Genomic DNA, 20502 nt, shown 5'->3' with positions numbered 1-20502 from the left:
GTGGCAGGTACAGCCTGTGACAAACAGGGCTTGTAACATGCTCCAAATCTGTCAGGGCTGATTGCAGTGGCCTCATTTGACTAACAGCTACGATGGGGAACAGAAAAATATATAAATATAAAAAGAGGAGAAAGGATTCAGACGCCACACCCAGCTAATGGTGAGATTACGATCTTTTTGGTCTTTTAGAGCCACCTGGGCTTTCCCTGGATTGGACTCTAATTTTCCGAATGCTTCTCAAGATTATAAAGATCACATCTCAATGCAAACTATGGTACTGATTATGCATAAAACAGACAATATACTGGATTTCTCATAAGGTTTCAGGTATTTTAAAAGGCGAAGAAAGTGGCTGTTTTAAACTGAATTTAAATCAACATTTTCCAGATTTACCTGGCGTTGACTTTGTAATATCTTAAATATACAGTAACTACCTTCTTGCATAAAGACATCTTCAGCAATAAAAATTAACAGTAGTCAACATAACCTAATTAATATTAAAAATGTAGTGTAAACTTGGCAGTGCATGTTGCATATAATCAGTTATTTATATTACACATCCGGACGTAATTATATTATATTTCAATGTGAAACTGATTATGAAAGCTGCTTATTAAACATGATTGCTTGATAGCAGATTAATCGAAAACTAAGTAGTAGAAGCTCAACATTATTACGTATCTACATAGCCTGATTTGACCCTATTGTGTGATTCACTATTGTTTTGTAAGACCTCATATGAACAGTTCACTTTGTTCTCCTGTGGTCCAGTCCATAGTCCAATTCCCTCATTTTGAAATCATAGCAAAAGCATCTTTCATAATTTTAGTATTTATCCGCTCCTAAAACGTGTATTTGCTTTTTGTATGCTCTAATAATGGAAATTTATTGTTATATTTAATTAAGAAAGGTAAGATTTGGTGGATCTGGTAAATATTGTTGTAATCTTTATTTCACATAAAAGAATATTTAGCATAAAAGCAGAACAAAGTATTAGTTTATAAATATGTTTCTGTATAATCTAAGGCAGATTTGCGCCTTTTACTGTCACATAATAACAGGTGTATCTCAAATTAAAGCTAATAAAAATGATCTTTGTGTAAATAATGCACATACATTATTTATGTGCATTATTATTTGCACATACATTATTTACACACAGATCACAAACTGGTGTTTTTAAACCTTTATGTTTATTATTAATCTGTATACAGCTAATAAAAAATGTAATTTTTATAAGATTATGATGTCTCAGAGAAAAATGGTTTATATTACAAAAATGTGGGCTTAATCAAAAAATTATATGCAATTGCTTAATTGTATTTAACTTAAGTAAAATATTGATTTATTGTTTAATTGTATTTAACTATTCATTTTGTTCCATATTTTTATATAGATGTCATTTTTGAAGAAATCAGCTTATACTTTGATATTAAAAGTCTACATTTGTAACTTTTGTCAAAAATATCGACAGTTTTTGGTCATAACTGATGCAACAAAAGGGTAAAATATCCGAGGGCTGAAAAGATTTTTATATGCTCTGTAGGTGGCTTTATACCGACAAGCATTAATCGATCACCTGGGCTGTATTGTATTAAAACCATTATTGAATTTGATTGGTTGTAGCTGGAATCTTAGCACGACTTTTATATGATTCTACCTGAACTGAAATGTAAAACTGTAAAACTGGGAATGAACTGAGTTGGTTTTTCTTCTGAACAGAAATCAGATGATTTGTCATACATTTGTGCTCCATAATTGACTTCCTGAAAATGTTCACTTATTTCTAGAAGTTAAGCTTTTTACTAAATTAACACATTAAAAGAAACCAAGCTCAAGTTTCTTCTATGCAGTAATGAATGTTCATGACAGCCACATACAGAGCCATGTATTATTCTGCCTAGAAGTAGCTTAACCAGCTAAGTATTCTCACAAGCCAGCTGTCAGCTACAGTAATCCTCTTCAGACTTCAGCTATCCACAACTCCCTGCCAAAGAATTTTACTCTGAATTCAACATTTCATAATAAAGGACTGGAGTTTTTAGCCACCATTAGAATCTTAGTTTTGTCTTGCTCGTCAGTTCCTCCCATAAGGCATGTCTTACTCAAATGTGATCAACCTTTGGTAGTTTGAGGAGGTACAATGGGATTATAGATACATACGCAATAAGATTTGACCAGAAATTCACTTCAGTCAGTGAGCTGTCTGTCTGAAGGAGTGAATGACATTTTCCGAAGGGATGTAGTGCACAGTCCATTACATGCACTGTCTATTTACTTGATGTTTATTGTTTTACTTGGCTTTCCAATGCGGTTTTATATTCAGTAATGTTCAGACTCAGTTTTGCCCTTATTTTCTGCTTCACTGGGAGGCACAGATAAGGTGAATAGGGTTCTGCTTTCAAATGATATGATAGTCACTGGGAGACATAGATCATGATGGATGAGATTGTGTCTCTCTCCCAGCGTAGCACTTGATGTTTTTTAGGAAACAATAAAGAGAGTAAGGATCCAGCAGCGACATGCGGCCTCTCAGCAAGGCTAAGTAGAAAATGTAGGGATTTATTTAAAAAGGATTAGGCCTGGCTCATAATGCATTTGGTCATTTTGCTTCATGAGGATTCTAAAATTAAAGCTTCATATGACATCTTATAGATTCATTTTGAGACATTTATTTCTGTCTCAGCCTCTCTCCCCGTCCCACTCTATCCCTCTTAAAGCCAAAAGGGTCAATGATTAAATGTTGTATTCAGTGAAATGCATCAACCAGGTGCTGTACAATTTCCTTTTTTTTCGTAGTTGGTTTAGAACCCATGGCAAGCCTCTGATGCAGAAACGGTCTCAGCTGCTGTGTTCCCATTTATTTATTGTCATCTATTGGACACTCATTTGTAGTTTCCCCACAAAACACAAACCCGTTTAATTGATACAACCACCAGCAGCTTTCCAGGCGCCGCTTTTTTGTCATCGGTCCACGATTATATGCTATCCTGTGCTAAAGTCCTGCATCGATTCAAAGCTGTTTAGGAACAAAAGATAAAATGTGTTGAATTAAATTCCAGCCTTAAAATAATCTGAACACAGAACAGCTTCTGATAACTGACTCCGCCAAAAATATTTGAATAAAATAGATTACTGTGAGCAGAAATGTTACACTTTAAAGAATACTATAATTCAGTGGAAAATGTGAACACAAGTACCAATGATAACCTTTCCAAGTACATGAGAAAAAAAAAAAAAACTGCTAGAAGCTAATGATGCTAAAGTTAGCATTAGTTCACAAATTGACTAGTCTTGACTACATTCGACTGATCTGCCCTGAAGTGTAGTTTTATATTTCTGAAATGTTTTATTCATTGTGTAAAAGCATAAAAAGGAGGATGTGGTGTTTTTCTGGCATTAGAACCACATTCTATTTATTTAATTGAAAATATTAAGTGAATAATAAAGCTCAGCAAGATGTCTGGCTCCATTTTTACCATCTTATGTTTAGTGTCATCACGGTTGCTATGGGACAGAAAATATGGTGAGATAGGGGTAGGAATAAATTCGAAGGTTAGACCGTCCAATTTCATAGCGGCTCACTTCTGGTCTCTGGGTTAGGTCGGGTCCTTCCCTGAATTTGGACACACCATTTCAACCAAGTTCATAACTGAAGAAGCCTTTTCAAGAAACAAGAAGAAGTCCAGCTTCCTTCTACCTAAGCATCGGCTTTCATAAACTTCAGATCTTTCATGCACCAAAATCTGTCAGGTTTGCAGGTTGATCTGAAAAGACATCACATCCAGCGAGGGGCAGCTGGATAGAGCAGAAATTTACATTTACATAGAAAGGTATATGCAGGATGAAAGCACAGAACAAACTAATATTTACATAATAGCTAAAACTCAGGTAATGTAATAATTTCACAGATTTATTTAATACAAATTACCAGAAGATACTGTTTTATAGCAACATTTTGCCTCCTATGCTAGGAGGCAAAGAGGCATTTTCGTTCGGTCAAAGGTATGACCTACAATTTTCCCTCTTGTCGCCATAACTGGAAGCATAATGGTGGAGATGCTCTATGTTCCTTGTTCTGTGTATCTCTGAGTGTGCAGCTGCCGCCACCCTGCAAGCAACAAATAATCCTGCATTCTGGCAGAGCACTACAGCCTAAAATAATGGGCACCACATTATCTTAGCTAACAACATATTTCTGTGTCAAGGGCAATTTGGCAATAGGCTTGATGTTTAAGGACTCATAATCATTTGAATAGCATTAGCTAAACACCCCTTTAAGAATGTGCATGGATGCATGCACACACACGCTCGGTGCCGCACGCAGCGTGGCCTGTGATTGATTAGCGCAGTGGCACTGGTACAATAGCTCGGAGGGGGTGCAATCCTTAAATAGAAGATTTGAAGGAAGAGAAAGTCAAGCCAAGAATTCTGATCAGCTGCAAGAAAACGGCTCTGGATGGTTTTCAAGCACTAATACACAATCCTAGCAAGCACAAAATAAAAAGAAAACAGGAAGAACTTTCCTCCTCGCTAAAAATGTGCAAGTATCTCATCTCCTAGACTGTATCTAGATCTGCAGGTGCGTGGTAAAGATTCACACATAACTTCTTATGCAAAATCATGCGTTGACTTGCTTTTGAATATTGCAGGGTTTAAAAAGGGGCATCTAAATGTCACATCGCATTATCAATGTGTATAATACTATGATCGCAAATATTGTGTGGATGTAATATTTGGTAGACCATAATATTGCAAATACCATGTATTATAGTTTGGCATGCCGATAATATATTTGGTGAGTTGACCAGCATATTTCATGTGTATTGTTGATTTTACTGATGGTACTCATCAATTGACTGTATGGTGTCTTTTATAACCTTGTATTTTTGTGTTTTTAGGGTGTAAAGCACTTTGAACTGCCTTTTTTGTTGAAATGTTCTACACAAATAAACTTGATTGATTGACTGAGTTGGATGGATTTCCACTTCACGTCCACACCTATAGATCACAGAAGCAGAGATTATGAAGCTGCAAGGCGAGTTGTGAGCATGTTAAGGTGAGAAAAATATGGAATAATCGTAATGTTTATTAAAAATATCACAATGTCGTGTGTTTTCCTAAAGTCCGTCAGCCATACAGCTAATGAAATGTAAATGATATTTCCTTCATTTCCTAATAAATTGGTAAGGTTGAATGCGGTGATTCAAACTATTATTGAATCCTAGCCTTAAAAACAGAAATGGAGTGAAATTTGAGGTAAACAGTTCAAGTTTGAAAGAAATATTCATTTTAGAATCAGAATCAGCTTTATTTGCCAAGTTCGTGGACAAAAACAATGAATTTGACAAGATATATATTTAAAGAGTACAAAAAAGGCAATATATATATATTTTTCTTTAAATATGGAGATATATAGATAAAAGAGGACCCTTGAATTTGGGCAAATATTTGTGAGTGGATCTGGGCTATCTGATGGTTAAGAGTTCACCAGATTAACACTTTGGAGGAAGAAATTCTTTCTGTGGTGGTTAGCTGTAGCAGGACGCTCTCTTTAGCGTTGACCTGCAGGTAAAACCTAAACCAATTTGTGTCCAGGATGTGTGGGGTCTGCAGAGATGTTTTCCTGGCCCAAAACTTGTACCAGTCCTGGATGGAGTGAAGAACAGCCCTGATATTTACCGTTATGTAAATCTTCCTTCGCATCTGGCATGTTTGTACTTCCTCCAGGTACTCTTGAAAACTGTTCTCTTACCTCAACTACATTTATCCCGTGTTCTGTTTTCAGCTTTCTATAAAATCAACAAACCCATCAATTCCAGTCCATGTCAGCTGATAATTGAATAAAAAATTTAATTCAGAATAATCACATAAGCATTGCATGACTGTATTCTTTACCGTCAAAAACATGCAATTTCTCTCATCTGATTATTTTCTGACATTTGACAGATGATGCTAATTTCAGTCTGAAGGCACCACACTTCCTGAAAAAATAAAAAATAAATAAAAAAATAAGAAAAAAAGTGGGAGGCAACTCATGTGATTTCACAGAAAACTGCTTGGACAAGTGGAAAATCGCATCTCCTCTCCCAGCGACCCCCTCTCCTCTCCTCAGTCATCCACCATTAGGCCTGCACAGTAGCAAAACCTGTTGGTAGTCTAAGCCATGCTGCTACCTGCTGAAATGTAACTAAGACAAAGCTCCTTTATCTGCCCTGCTTCTCCGCTGTCCTCACCACACAATTTACTATTCAGTCATTTAACAGATGCTCTTATAGAGACAGAGACATAATAAGTGCATTCAAATATGGAAGACGCCGAGGCAGCCTCATATTTCCAGCTTGTCCTCCCGACTATGTCAGATGTGAAGGGCAGTGGTGCTGGAGGTCATGGGAGACCTGTCTGGGTGGCAGGCTGCAGAAATGACTTACTTTATGACTCCCACTTGTTTTTTTCCTCTCCTCCTTTCTCTCCCTCTCTCTCTGCCTTTCCCTTACTGTCATCCCCAGCGGGTTTCTCATTTCCTATGTTTTTTCTACCTGCATGCCACATTACATTTTGAAGGTGAATCCCATAAATACTGAAATTACTTGGGAGGATAAATTACTCAGAGGGCTTTTTTGGGGGGCCTGATTACCACAGCATAAAGTCCCCAGCTTCATTTTCCATCAAAAGTGTTCACTGGATAATCTTGCGAACGACTTCATACATTCTAACAAGGTGGACAGTCCATTTTCCTTAAAAAGATATCAGCTTGAAACAAAGGGCATATAAAGGAAGTGAGAAATGTGCTGATTTATTTAATCCCTTTGGATTGTATATCATTTTAAGATTCGCTCCCGGTATCTTCTCTTTCTAATTCTGTCGAAAGTTTTATCTAAGAAAACAGGCGAAGAAAATTAATCTCCTCAGACTCTTGACGGGGGTCAGACCAGAGACAGGCCCAGCAGGTGCTCACTCTAAGACTGCAAGCGACTCGGCATGGACTAAATTCTTCAGGGAGAAGGAGTCAGAGTCTTTTTAAAGTATGCATTGATTTATCAACCAGAACTAGATGTCAGTAGTATGGATTTTTGTTCACATTGGTTTTATCCAATAGAAATCTCCTGGTTTAGGCGATAATACAGCGACAAGCAAAATATTTCCAATTACAAACGTATTTAGGAATTTATGAGCATGAACACCAGAAAGTGACATAATTGGGAAATGAACGGAAATCCAACACTAAATAAAAAGCAGAACAGCTAAACTGCTTTCTGAAGTCATCGAATTAATAAATTGACTAGCTTTGAAATTAGTTTCTATATTGATTGTGAAAATACAACAAATGTTGCAACTTTGGTCCCCAAACAAACCGAATCTACTGAACTATTGGGGTGAAAGCACCTTTTGGTGCATCTTTGGTCCAACAGAACTGAAACAGGGGCTGAACTGCTATTTTAATTTTAGCACGTTATTTCATAGTGAGGGAGTGAGTTAATGGATTTTCCAATTCCTAAAGGAGCCCATGAAGCATCCCTGAAGTATTTGATTCAGTTGTGTCTGCAGGACATGGACCCTGAAGGAAAGTAGTTTGAGGCCCCCGTTAGGAAATGCAAAATACTGGAGACAACACAACAAACAAACCAAAACACTCAACCTGAGCTTTGACTTGGCCCAGTCAAAGTCCAGCCAATTGAGAACATGTGGTGAGTTTAGAAGGCAGATATTCTTCATTCAATCTGACTGAGCTTGAGCCATTTAGCGAATAAAAACAAGATATTTTTTACAAAAACAAAGCACTCACTCAGGTCGGCTAAATAAAAACAGATGGCAAATTTTTTAGATGTTTATTTGTGGGAACTTTGCATAGATTTCTTTCTGTTTCACAACTGTGTGCTACTTTGTGTTGGTTTACCACACAAAACCCCAATAAAAGGCACATCAGCTTGTGACAATGACAATGTTCATGGGTGTGAATCCTTTATCAACCTAGTGTGATATATACTAGGTAATGTTGAAAAGCGAACTTTGAGCCTTTCTAGTTTTAAGTCAACATTCTCACTATATAAAGCAGAGACTTATTAAACTTTAATACTCCGACTCTATACGTATATCTTGTACTCTTTACGCCAGAGACTCGCTGTTTAAACAATAAGTACAGTGCAATGTTCCAAAGTTATATGCAGCCTATTGAAAACAAATACAAGAGGTTTTTCTTTAAATATATCTCGGCTGCAGAGCAAATGTAAGGATAAGAAAAACATGCGTCATTGTCTCCTGCATCCCGCTGCCTTCCATACTCACCTGTCAACAAGCGCCCACACATGACAAACACATAGATAGGAATTTTATGTGTCAGAAAAGGACTATAAAGCTGCACCCCCCGCCTGCCTCCCTCCCCCTGAAATGACAGCTCTTTAATTCAAGCAAACAACAAAGTTTCAGGCTTATACTTGCACCTCAGTTGGTTAGAAAGTTGCAGAATGGGTTCAAAAGGAACAGGAAATGATGTATGATGATATCAAGGTGTTTATGTTTCAGGACCTGGTTTTATCCTGCAAGTCCCAAACACAGAACAACATGAAACATGGTTTTGTAGGAGTAATTTGTCTATTTTTTTGTAAGGTTTATGAAATTTTTATATAATGTAAAACATTTTGCACAAAAACTACACACTGTAACGATCACCTTATATGCAAATTTTCTATCCAATAGTATAAGAATGAAAAATAGGGTTCAATGTCTGGCAAAGTCTGGTTAAAAAAAATAGAAGAGTCAACACTTAAACTTATCAGTTTGAAAAGGAGACATTTTGTTCTATTACAACACTATGTACTTCAAGGTTAAAAGGCTTGAATGGTTACAAATGTCCATCAAAGGTTTAAAAACTATGTTTGTAACAACTCAACCAGAAAAGAAATGAAAAAAAGTTGCATCCTTTCTCTCCGAATGAATTTCTGACATCAAGGATGAAGGAAACTATCTTAGTAAATCCTCAGTGTCATCTACTGGGTTGTTTGCCAAGTCTGCCCAACCTGCAACACGTAGAACCACAAACACCATCCGATACCCCTCACACCAGCTCTCTGCAGGCATGCCAGTACTGAGCGGCGCTCTCCACATACAGAGCAAAGAGGGCCAAGCAGCAACTAGGGCAGCGGGGGCACAACCTGTCAGGGAACTCTGCTGCCAAGCCTCAAATAACATTTGGAGGTAGCCTTCGCTCAAAGTGACTTTCAAAGTTTACCTCAGACCCAAATCCTGATGTACACAGTAACCGAGTCTGTTATTTTGCTGTTTACCTTGTAAAAAAAATAAAATAAAAATCACACCAAGCAAATAACTACTGACGTAAAAAAATAATACATACCCATACCATTGTGTGAAAGAAACATTGGGAGTCTGGCTGGCTGTGTGTGTTCTCCACATCTGAGCTTACAACTATGAGAGTTTGTTTGACACATGGAAGAGAAAGAAGCCGTGACAAACTTCCTGTAATGTAACTCGACCAAACAAGGGACACAAAAACAAAAGTCAAAGCATTTTTCAGAAGTATTCATGTTCTTTTAACTTAACTACAAACTTCAATGTGTTTAATTATTTCTGTGGCAAACCAACTAAAAGATATTCATAATTATGAAGTTAAAGGAAACTGATTAATGGTTTGATGTTAAAACTAAAAATCTCCTTTTCTTTTCTTAATGCACAAATTCTGCTAGACTGGATAGGGAGCATCAGTAATCAACTTTTTACTTCTCAATTTAGGTCTGGACTTTGACTAGACCATTTTAATGCATAAGTAAGTCTTTTGAGGCAGCTGGTTTCCTTGAATTTCATTGGGGATATTCAATTAAGAGCTCTGAATACAAACGGAGGCCACAGTTTTCAGACAGCGATTGTTTTACTGTTTTTACAAGATTTTATGTATTTAAATGTAACAAATCTCTCATAAAAAGGAGACAATGGAGTCTCAAGAGATTTTTTTTCCTGCATAAATGAAGGATTATATAGCTACAGGTTAAAGTATTCATAGTGAGCAATAAAATAAACATCTACACTATTATACATAAGCATCTTGCAAAGCCGCATGTGCATAGTAAATATTGTCACGTATAAGCAGCAGTGCAGGAAAGTTTGACTTCACAATTCCTGAGTAATGTACATCATACGAATCACAGTTTTATAAACAATCGTTCAGCTAATGACGTTATTATTAAACTAAAATTACAATAGTTATCTTAATTTTTGACCAACACATGAACTTTAAAGTCAAAATTTCATTGTAAGGAAATCTGACTCAATATTCAGGATAACACAGCACATTTTCAGTCAATCCATCAATCCTGCAACATGGCAGTAAATAATACTCTGTTATGTTATCTAAATCTATAAAATGTTATTTTGACACTAACAGAAAAGATAGCAGAAGTGAAACTGAGAACACATGCATTTATTATTAGAGTAATTAAATATCAGCAGGTAATAATTTGTTACTTCAAATATGAACATATTTTCCAATATTCTGTCAGGTGATTTATTCATGGAGTACATTTTTAAGCAAAAGGTTGGCGCACAGACGCTCCTGGGGGTTTAACATGTTTCCACAGTATGTGAGGTAAAAATGGTAAATATCTTTTATATTAAGCCTAAAATTAGAAATACAATATGAAGGCAAACATGAATAGAAATCTCTATCCTGCTGCACCAACTGCCGTAACGTCTGCGTCAAAAATGAACTTTATAAAGTTATAAACTTTTTTTATTTGAGTTATGAAGTAAAAACCTATTGAAAAAGAAAAATAATAAAAGTATACAAGATTTAGAACAACGCTCCAGGTGCTACATAATTATGAAAGAAAATTTCTCACAATTACAAAGTGTTTCATATACAAGTTTTGACTTCCCACACATCAATACACTGTGTAGAAACAAATAATGCTCATATAAACTCATACAAGAACATATTTTCACCTCATCACGGAGCTAAACAGAGGCTGTGTTTCATGTTAACTTGATTTGTTTTTCATATGATTCTCCTTAAACACTAATGTTCTTTCTTCCATGGAGATGTGTGCCAATATAATCTGAATATTTCACGGTTTAGCTCATATTTATGCCACAGATCTGTGAAGACCAGAAGTAAGAGGGTTCTTTAAAACACAGAGCAACCAATCAGTACTTAATGGAAACAAGCAAAAATAAGCTGCATGGAATGCTATAACGCAAAAATCTGTTCTTAATACATCTTAAATCAAGCTTAATTTTTAAATCTAGATTGCACTGCTTCATAATGATATACATTTTTTAACTTGTCAACATTGACTACTTTACCTGGCAGTCAATTTAATGTTTTTTTTCATCGATAACCTTTAAAACACAATTTTCTAAATTTACACTCAACTGCAAATCTTACATCACCTATTGCTTTGTGTGTCAAACGATTAGATTTTATTTTAAGCCATCTCTACTGACAATATACTGTTAAAATGTATAGACATTTAATGCAGAAGGATGGAATTAAACTGATCCGTTATTAAAATGTGACTTCAGGATCCTCATAATGCAGGTTTACATGCTTCACATTCCTGAACCAGACAACCTCATAAGTTTAATTTTCCTATTTTCAGAAATAAATAGAACACTTTAAACATACCACATTGAGTATATATTCAAGATTCAGTTTTGGAATTTAATTACTGAAATAATGTTAAAAACTACATCATAGTTAAATTTGGGCTCTTCAGCTGCACAGAATGCAGATATAGCTTATGAAATTTGTCACAATAGACACATTTTTTCTTACTTTCACATTGCTGCTTATTTCCCACACCTCGTCTACACTATAATTGATTTTATATATCCTCTATAAATGAGCTATAATCCATTTCATTTTGTTTAATAGCTAATGTGTATGAAAATGAATCAGAAAAAAATGCACCTTATAAAAAATTATATGCTGTACATTTTTAAGTCATGTTTTTTTACTTAAAAAGTCATCTTCTTTGATTTCTTTGCATGTAAAGATTAAATAATTATCTTAAGTTATTCAGTTTTTCTGAAGGAGAACCAGCTACCCCTTAGCCCAGATTTGTGGTTGGCCTCCTTCTTTCATTAAGTCTCAGGCATGAAACGAGTGAGGTGTGGAACATGTGCAAATAAAATTATATTAATAGAAACGTAATCTCATCTCTCATCTTTAATCTTTTAAAATCACATCAGAGCAAAGTAGCACTCGTCATCCTCTTAATTAGCTGTCATAATATGGCCGAGAGGAGTTCCAGAAAAGCTGCATCCCTTGACGCAGGACAATAAAGAAAATGGGTGAGGCTGGTTTCTAGGATATTTCAGTCATGTTTTCTTTATGGACTCCTGTGCAACTGGTGCTGGCTGTATCCTTCCTAAGTGGAAGAGGAGAGGGCAAAAAGGTGAGAGTTCGATGGACACACAATCTATCATACATATCATGTCTCCGTGCCAGTAGCACCTTCTGCAGATGCAGCCCGTGCTAAGCATAGCAGCAGCAAGAATTACAATTTTCAGTCAAACTCCGCAATTCAGTCCTGGTCAAAAAACTGTACACACTCTAGGTTGAGGTTTGTGGGCAACTCTAGTGAAATCTCAAAACTTTAGTTGAAATTTGCACTGCAAAAAGGGATTTTTTTTGCACCAAATAGATGAATAAATGGAGATTTGCTCTTAAATTTGTGGACATTCTCCTTTGCTTTGCGTCAACTAGAAATCTTGGAGAGTTTCATATTTGACTCAAAGATACTTTGGCAAACAGAGAAGTTCAAGGTGAGACTCAGTAACTGCAAGGAGCACAAGGTCTTATGAACCTGTTTTGCACCTGCAGGACTTGGGCATCTTGAAGATTTTGAGCCAGTCCTGATGTCAGAACCACATGAAGGAACATCAGTGAAGCAGCTTTGACCCAAACTGGGTCCTGCAAAAATAAAATGCTCTTGAAAACACTGAAAATCTTCAACAGAAGAACACAAAAAGAGTCCAGGTGCTTCAACGACACACTTCAGTCAGAGTGTTGAGACAAAACTGTTGGAGAAAACTGAACTGATTCACAAAGATCTGACGGCCTGTTTTTCCTCAACTTCGTCACAACATTCAAAAATATTTCAGAAGAAAAAGAAAATGACTAATATTTTTGGCAGCTTAATTGGCTTTTATTTACAATGTTAATTCCTTTGGGTAATTGTTTACCCAATGCTTTATAAGACATTTCATCTCAAGTAACCTTACCTACCCTCTCAGCAGTTATGCTTGCCAGGTTTCCAGTTGGCAAAAGGAAAGAAGCGGAGGAGGCGGAGGGGGCTTGAGAACCAGTGGATTTCATCCTCGATGCCTCAAGAGCTTTTATCCTGAGGCTCTTTTTTGCCTCAGAATAAGAGCCTGTCTTTACTGCTCAATAACAACATTTAACTATTAATAACAATTTAGTTAAATAAAATATCTATCATCACTCACATGATAACCATTAATCAATGCTCATCCTTAATGTGCAGCTTTCTCCATGTCCTAGAATGGTGCAGCAATTCGGCTAGTATCGCTAACTCATCACTACAGGTATAAGATAGGTGGGCAGACCTGGCCCTTCAAGGATGCGGGACGCAGCCCCCGAATTTGGACACATCCTAAAACTGTATGAGCGCTGCAACAAGAATAAAACTGAAATATCAATTAGGAATGATTTTTAGCATAGAGAAGATCTCAACTGGAAAAGTGATAGCCGCTATGATGCTAGAGTTTGCATTAGTTTACAAATTGATTGTTTTGACTACATTACACTGATCTGCCCTGAAATACAGTTTGAGATTTATGAAGTTTGATTTATAAAAAACAAAAAAAATGGTGAATTTAAATGCTATACTAAAAATAAGGACTGAATTAAAATTATACCAGCAATGTATGAACTTGAATCTGGACAGAATAATTCTACTCTTAGCAGAATTTTTAATACTTTTTTCTGTGAGAATTTATCATTTCTGTATTAATAAAAATAAAGAGGAAAATGCATAAAATCCCATCCTATTCTTGTGAACTCCATGCCGTTTGTCATGTCTTGCATTGTTTTGTACATATAAAAAACGATGAGTAATTGTTTTGTATATGTACAAAACATATTTAAAGCAATGCGTGTTTTGTATATGTTGTATGTTTTATTAAAAAAAAAGCTTGAGCACTGAATATGATGGTTTAAGTCTGTTCAGAAATAATATGGTTTCTCACCCAATTCTACACAACAGGGCAACAAAAAAAGTACATATAACGACATATTTACCTTACATTACGCACCATCAATAAGCACTAAGCCAGTTTAGCTTCATTACACTCTTAATGAACACAAACCGAACTGTGATTTCCTCCCCTGGTGGAAAATGAGAGGTAATGTTTCATCTTTGTGAAAGTCTCTGAAATGTGTGCACTTATCAGGGGTGGAAAATGTGTTGGTGTTGCCATCTAAAAGTTATTTTTAATAATTAATCCTGTGATTTAAAAAAAATAAATAAACAAAAAATAAACTCTGGGCTATGTTCTCTTTACTAGTAATTTTAAATTACTTTCAGGTCTTTAATTGTCAATTTTATAGAAAACTGTAAATATTTTACGCATGAACTTACAGCATTAAAAGGAACATGTGGAAATGTAGGCATAAGATGGTACATGTTAGACTAATGACACTAGGATTAATTTCACATGACATAAACGCAGTAGACGCCTAATGAGAGGGTAGAGCTTTATTGCGACAATAACCTATATAATGGTGTCAGAGGCCTCAGACAAATCGTCTCCTTTGCTGCTTGATTGTCTTCGTCTTTAATTGCCTTATTCCCATTTATATTTTAACAGTTGTAATTAGCATAATGGCATCACCTTGAAAGGCTTGCACAGGAAGGAAAGAACAATTTTAATTTATATTTAGGGAAAATGCGGTACTATGTAAAAAAAAAGTAATCAATGAAAAATATCCCATAATTAAATTTTTACATGCCATCTGACTCATACACCGATGTCCAATGTTTTTAATTGCACTCGTTTTATTTTCCCAAATTTCATTAAGTCAGTCGTAAACCTGGAACTCTTCATTCCCTCGTGATGGTGCAGTGCGTCATATGTTTGGTTTTAATTAATTTGTTGTTCTCCGTTTTCTCTCAGAATCAACATACTGATCTGGTCGGCTCATGTCTGTGAGGAATGGAGCAACATTTTTATGTGACAGAACAGTCTCTGACCTGAACCTCCACTAAAGTCAGGAGTTTATTACCCAAATGTGCATTTCAATGATAAAAATGAAGACTTTGATGGTCATCTGCAGGAGGTTTTTGGCTGGACGTAGAAAATGGACATCTCTAACCAGTCAGAATGCCCCTTGATTCAAATCGAAGTGAGCTTTTCCCTCACGTCAATAAAAGCCTAAATGAGAAGTGACTCCAGCACCTGGAGCAGTTTTTCCCTGGTTGCCTCCTCTTGGAGGAGCTCCAGACACATATGCACTGTTTTTTCCCAAAAATAAGATATGGAGGAATTTGTGGTCAGTAAGGACATGAAGTGGACGAGAACGTGTGCAACAAAGTAGGGCTGCAACCAACAATAGATTATTCTATTGATTATTCCAACAAATAATCGGATTAAAAAAACTGGCACATTTTGCAGGTTTTTTATTCAATCATTTAAGCCTTTTTTTTTTTTTTACATGATATTAGAAATACTTTAAAATATGTAAATAAGCAAATGATTAAATTCATTTTTTGAATAAGAAAATAAAAATGTTATTCCTTGAAATTCAACAACATTCAGCAACATTGGTTGTACTGAAATGTGAATTTCCCTCTGGGATTAATAATAATAATTAATAATTCAGTGTCTGCCTGATCATTTATACCAAAGGATACATCTGCAGATAAGAAAACATGCTATGTACAAATTTGTTAATTAATTTTTATATTAATAAATGGATAGCAAAACGTGCTTAATAAAAGATTTTTATTTTATTTTATCTATTTTTTTGTTTTTTGATAATTTGATCCAGGTAAAGCTAAAATGGCCCTTGAGGATTTCTAGGTAGAGCATATTTACAGACAAAGATGTTTTTTCATCTTCAAAGCAAAATATATATTTTGTACAGTTTTGTTCAAATTGCCATTGTTTTGGTGACATAGATCAAGTAAAATGTAAATATCATCTAACTCAATTGTCCACCATATGTCTTCATGTAGCTTTCAACCACCTAATATATCCTCAGAAGAGCAGAAGTACTATGTCAAGGTTTTCTTAAATCCCAAAGAAGAGACATTATAGAAATAAATCAGATATAATGTCCCTACATGTGTATTTCGGAATACGCTGCTTATAAAGATTAATGTCTTGATTTTGGAAATAACATATGCCTCATGTCAAAATGATACCAATTATAAAGCTTAGTAAGTTGGTGGTTGTGTATAAAACTCAAACCCAGATGTCTAAATTAAATGCCAGTTTGGTCAAGTAATTTTCTGTTAGTCAAAGTACTAAAAAAGAGAAAAGAAAGTATTAAAGGATCTAAATGTCTAAAATAAAACACTTAAAAGATTGGGACGAACCCACACAGACAAAAAAATCTCATTAAACCAGAGCAAACCAACTGTTTATGTCTAAGAGAGTGCCTTTTGATGGCTCTGCTGTTTTATCATTACTTGATTTACATATTTGCCACTTCCCACAGTTTCACAAAATAAAGAGATCATTGTTAGGACTACAATCGTGGCTGTCATTGCTGGAGATAACGGTTTCACAGGAAGGAAACTTTGGAAAGGCGAGATCAGAGAACAAGGCAACCCTTTAGACCCCGATCCTGTGTGGATCATATCATACAAAGATCTCGATGATTAAAGCAGCTGTGATAACAGATGTTCATGTGGTTTCTGTTTCGCATGCAGGGCCGTTTCAGAACAAGAACACAGAGGGGAATCTGCTCGTATGTGAGGATAATTACTCCATCATCGTGGCCTGTTCTTCAAAATCAGTGTTGTCTCTTGCACTTTCATCAATTCAATCAGCTTAATTATTCATTAATTACTCATTGAAATAATAATTAGCTTATGTAACAATCACAAAGGCCTAGTCCATTAACTGTAATGACTATGTGCTGCATTTTGCACTTTACTTTCCAAGGCTCAAAGAGACAAGAAAAATACTATTGAATTTTCAAGAGAAAATCATGACATAAATGAAAAACTTTAGGACTATCTTATATTTCTTTAATTGTTTAACTTCTCAAATTAAACAAATTTAAACATTACCTATTCAGTGTTAGCCACAATTAAAATTATACATATTTCTTAAATGTTAGAATAACAGAAAATTTCTCATCGTATTGTTTATTATTTTCAAATTCAGAAGTTCACAAAAGAGGGAAGGAACAAAAAGAGGGAAAGCTGCAGGCCAGAGTGAGCCATTGAGGGTGCTCTGCTGCAGGAGGGACTGGTGCACCTCACACAAAATGTGGCTTCGTGAAGAAAAATGTAATATTAAGACTCTCACCATTAAGTTAAAGCTTAGGTCTACCAAATTGGCAATGACACCAAGCATATTGTCAAACATTTAAACACTAGACCCAAGACACAATTTTTAAGGGTAAACCTATTTTTGAGGAAAGTAGTTACACATTCTCTGGGTTACTAACAGAAATCATTTTGGAAAACCTAACAAAAATATGATTTGAGGCAGACTGGTTTCATCTGACTAGAACCATATGTGGCTATTATTTATAACTTCTAGAGATTTGGTTTTCTTATTTTCTGTCTACATACAAAATTACAAACCTTGAAAATGGATGCTGGTTAGATAAATGTACTAACCCTTCACCACTAAACATTTTTTCAAAAAGAAAATGGACACTTAAATCACAAACATTCTCAACATTTTAACAGCAGCTTTTAAAGTATTATAAGCTCTATGCAATCAAAGCATTTCTACTAATCATACCTACAAAGAAATCTAAGGATTTGAAGGTGCTTAAAAAATTATGAATACTTGCCTCCTAAAATGCATGTCATTGTTGTACCACTAATCTGCATTGTTACGTTGCTCAGATCAGATGAAATCAAAATAGCTCCATTTGAACTAACAGGGTTAGGCCCATTCCTTACATCTGGCAGACGAAAACATGCATCCAGACAGAAATGTACAAACGCAAGCTGCCTGAGCAGAGGCTATTCCCAAGGTATGTTGTTTACTTGAGGTTGAGCTGCAGCAGCTGAGCTTTGTTCATAAAAATTACTCAAAATAGCCAATTATCCATCTTTGGCAGCATATAGAACCATCCTCAAACCCCAGAGGATGCCTGATGTCTTGACACTGATGGAAACAACTCATGTCACACCATCTAAATATAGTATTTATTTTCATTCCTTTGTATTTTTTAATATTTTCTGTTTTTTCCTCATAATATCCCTGTTCTGATTAAATCTGCATGCTGAAGACTACCGGCTTCAACATCTATCAGTCAGTTCTGTCCATGACAGCAACAGGACAAAAAGTGACATTTAGGCAAAACATTAAAGTTCCCATTTGTTGCCTGTCTGCTGAAGCTATAACTACACAGTATTTATGTAGAAAATTTACCTTTACTGTACAGCATTTTTATGTTTTAATCTGTTTTTGTTTATATTTTTAATAGTTTTTCCTTGTGTGAGTCATTTTGCTGCTGTTGCACAAAGGTTTTGCTCCTCTGTGTGGAAAAGTAAAGGATATTTAATTTATTCTATTCTATTCTAATACAGTGTGATGCAGAATGCCAACTAGTGTTGCTAATAAATATGCAGTATCAAACTTCACACATCATTTTAGTTAATTTTAACAGAAGCAAGGAAACCTCAGTGGTTTTAAAATGTGTCCTAACTTGCTTCTGGTTAATTCATAGGCAAGTGTGTTTTTCTTTTTTAAGCATATGCATCAGTTAACTGTGAATGATGGCCCTGGAGAGGCAGGTAGGGGAATTAAGAGAAACAGAAACATACAGCATGTTGAAATTAAGTTGAATGTTGGGATGAAAAGCGGAAACCTGCTGGACGGATTGGACATGGTGGTGAAGGAATTCCACTGGGCAACTTTCTAATTAGTTCTGCTGGCCTGAGGCGCTCTACTGCCACCGGCTCTGTAGCATGCAGAGTTTCTGCAAGGCTTTTAATAGAATGATTGACCGTTGTGGCAAAGAAACTGATAATAGCTATCATAAGCATGGCAATTTCATTTAATTACCCAGGGGGATTTACAAGTGTAATAAACATCCACATTCAGAAGGATCAATAATTGGTAGTTTGGTATATCAGCCCCAAGACCACCAGGAGACCTTCCTTTGCATATGTAATCCACCCCACCCCCCAAAAAATGGACTCAATTATGGATCTGCTGTTTTCATCATTGTATATAAAACCATGGTGCTCCACACTTTATGCTGGTTAAGCACTGGAAAACATTTTTTATTGGGATGCTGGTGGCTTCGTAACGACCCAGACATGCACAGCTTTTAAAAATGCGGTCATTTTGTGTCATAACTTCAGCAGTGTTAGTTTCACTCTGCTGTGGGAAAGAAAACACAGGGATGACAACAACTAACTTACTTTGTTCAGCTCCTTAATTGGCCAGCAAGGGAAATCAAGGAAAATGGTGTCACAGTGAATGTGTGCTATTGCAATGAGCGAATGGTTAGGGGAACTTGTCAGGGGCCAACATCGGCAAAGCAACTTTTTTTTTTTTTTACTTAAGAGTGTTGTTAAATAAGTGGTAATCTGAGAGAAGGTGAAATAATAGCACACATTACTATGCCTAATGTCTAATTAATACAGGCTAAGCTACCAGGATATAATGAAACAAGCAGTTAAGTATAATGGGTGGTTTAAATGGTCCTTATGACACTGGTGCCTCTCTCTTCTAGTCAATAACAGAGTATCAGAGCAGATGCAAACGAGGACAATCATTTGATCCCAACCATAATCAGAGAGGCCATCGTCGGTGTCACTTATCGTTCGGCGTGCATCTCACAAACGTGTGGTAAATGTCAAAGTAAGTTGCTTTAATTATCCAAATTAGACGAGTTCACCCACAGTCACTGCAGACTGTTCCCCTCGTAAGATGTGCCCTCATTAATTCAGATTATATTCACACCTCTCTGAGATGTTTTCACGCCTTCCATTTTCTTCTCATAGGTCAAGGGAACGGACAAAGAAGCTCTCTGCAGGAGAGCATGTCAAATTGCCCAGGAGTTAAACATAGTTCTGGGAAAAATACTTTTGTTATTTCTCTTACACAATCATTACTGATTTAAATAAATTGCAGTCCTTTTCAGACTTTTAAAAAAAGGATACACAAGATTTGTTACATTTCCCTGGTACCATTTGTAACGGATCATCTGCATCAAATTAAAAATATTTCCAGACAATGTTGGTTCTCCATTTCCTGTTTCTCAACAATTCATAATTTTGACATCTTCAGCAGGAAAACAAATGCAGCAGCCATATGGTGAATGAA

At 35.8% G+C, this 20502-nt stretch overlaps 1 long non-coding RNA gene across 4 annotated transcripts in view; it reads right to left on the bottom strand.

Annotated features, from left to right (window-relative positions):
- Nucleotides 1-12165: 12165 nt before the first annotated feature.
- LOC114138834 (uncharacterized) overlaps nt 12166-20502 on the bottom strand; it is a 76319-nt gene continuing 67982 nt past the window's right edge. For all 4 annotated transcript variants that reach the window (XR_003594324.1, XR_003594322.1, XR_003594323.1 and 1 more), the window contains one exon: nt 12166-12380. This is a non-coding gene — a long non-coding RNA (uncharacterized LOC114138834). The remainder of the gene's footprint in view (nt 12381-20502) is intronic.

The sequence above is a fragment of the Xiphophorus couchianus genome, chromosome 23, assembly GCF_001444195.1.
Source record: "Xiphophorus couchianus chromosome 23, X_couchianus-1.0, whole genome shotgun sequence".
Lineage (NCBI taxonomy): Eukaryota > Metazoa > Chordata > Actinopteri > Cyprinodontiformes > Poeciliidae > Xiphophorus > Xiphophorus couchianus.
Note: the sequence above shows the minus strand (reverse complement) of the source record. Positions and strands in the feature narration are given on the sequence as shown.